We start from the raw sequence: 2139 nt of genomic DNA, 5'->3' as shown, positions 1-2139 counted from the left end.
CCATGTATGTGTTTCTGTTATCAAAAGAGACTGCCATCTCAACCGTGTCTATGTGTGCCTGTGAGAGAGATACCCGAACTTGTGTGAACGCTGCACATAATTTAAAGGGGGGGGGAGAGAATGGAATTTAGCAGCTTGTATAATTTATGCAAATCAAGCAAGTTTTGCATGTGTTTACATTATTCTGCTAGTCATGAGGGAGAAGGAAGGGGAAGCAAGACTGGCCTTGGCCATCTCTCTTCTGAGATTCCAGCTGTGCGTTTCCATTTGGAAAAGCTAGAAACTTTTTTTTTTTACCACTCTTATTCCTTGGTACCTTGGCACCTCGTGTAATGTTCTGAAGGCATTCGACACTTGTGCAAAACCCATGGTGTCCTGGAAAAACCTGCCAAGACTGGGAGAAGCAGTAAAGTGGTACCTTGGTTCTCAAACTTAATCCGTTCCGGTAGTCCGTTCCAAAACCAAGACACGCTTTCCCATAGAAAGTAATGCAAAATGGATTACTCCGTTCCAGACTTTGTAAAACAACCCCTAAAACAGCAATTTAACATGGATTTTACTATCTAACCGAGACCATTGATCCATAAAATGAAAGCAGTAAACAATGTACTGCAGTCACACCTTCAATCAATCAGTAGCTGAACTGGGTTCCACACAGTCACAAAAACAAAACAAAAAGAGCCGCAAAAATAAAAACGAAAAATAAATAGCAAAAACAGACAGACCTCCGCATAACACTCAAAACGGAGTACGTTCGGCTTCCGGAAAAAGTTCACAAACTGGAACACTTTTGGGCTTGCAGTGTTTGGGTTCCAAGTTGTTTGAGTACCAAGGTGTTTGAGAACCAAGGTATCACTGTAATCTTAAAGTTTTGTTGTTTAACCAGATGGTTGCAAGGTGGGAGAAGGAGTAGAAAAAGGGAGTAAGCTTCATGTAACCATACCTCGCTCTCTCAAACACACACACACCCTGCCCAGATGTAATTTCTTTGGCAGGATTAACATGATAAAGCCAGTGGACCATTATAGTTTGCAAATGGCACCAATCCCACGACAGCATTCTCCAGCTATCCACATCCTGCACACAGCACTGACCCGAACATGCACTTTGGTGGTGGTGGTGTTTTAAAAAATGCATACCCAAAAAGGAGAGAAATTGTGCACATCCTTGCCATGCTTCGATTGTGGAACCGCACAAAATGTTTACAACCAGTACTGATGATGCTATGTTGGGTTGTCTCTGTGTGAAATTCTTCAGTGGAGGCCAATCTTGGTGTTTTAGTTGAAGAATATATGTGCGACAGCCACTTTATACAATAGTACCCACCCGACAAACAGGCGAGCGCACTGTTGCATAAAATGGCTATCGTTAAATATTATTGATGAATTGCCTTTCTAAACAGCCATCTCAAGGTGGTTTTCAAACAACCATCTGAAGGCAAATGTATATGTGCAATAAGCTAAATAGCATGAACGGGAAGAATGGCTTGCTTGATGGAAACATTCTGAACCATGAACATCGTTTCCAGCATGGACACCTGCACCCTCTCTAAGAATTGCAGCTTTCATTTCTTAAGGAAGGAAGCTTATAGTTCTCATCAGTCTTTGGCGCCTGCAGAAAGCTCCATGCCTTAAAGAGGAGTTTCTGGGGTGGCGGGGTGTGTGTTATAAAAGTCACCAGAAGGAGGGGAGGCTTTTGCTGTTCATATATTGTCTCCCCCCCCCCCCAATCTCAAATCGTTTCCAACTCCCAATCTTCCTCTTCACAATTGGAATTAAATTTCCCAGTTCAGCATAGGTAGCACTTCCATGAAATAACTGGGCAGCCATTAAATGGCATGCCCAGAATGGGTAAACCCATAGAATGGGTTGTATCCAGTATTATCCCTACTCCCTGTGAACCTGTTGAAGTTAATGGATAAAACTGAGCCATGAATTTTAGTGGGTTTGCTCTTGGTAGAACTTTGATAAAACGCACTACCATTGCTTCATATTAACATTTCAAATCCTCTCTGGGAGCTTTTCGTTTTCTTTTTGGGGGTTTTTTTTTGGGCTGATGAGAGGTATTAAAAATTCTTTTAAATCAATAATGAATTGTGTAAATTACCTACAACATTTAACGGGTTCGTGCTGAACTTGC

Source organism: Podarcis pityusensis (genome assembly GCF_964106645.2).
Source record: "Podarcis pityusensis genome assembly, chromosome: 15".
Lineage (NCBI taxonomy): Eukaryota > Metazoa > Chordata > Lepidosauria > Squamata > Lacertidae > Podarcis > Podarcis pityusensis.
The sequence above is the reverse complement of the archived record's forward strand: the minus strand, read 5'-3'. Positions refer to the sequence as shown.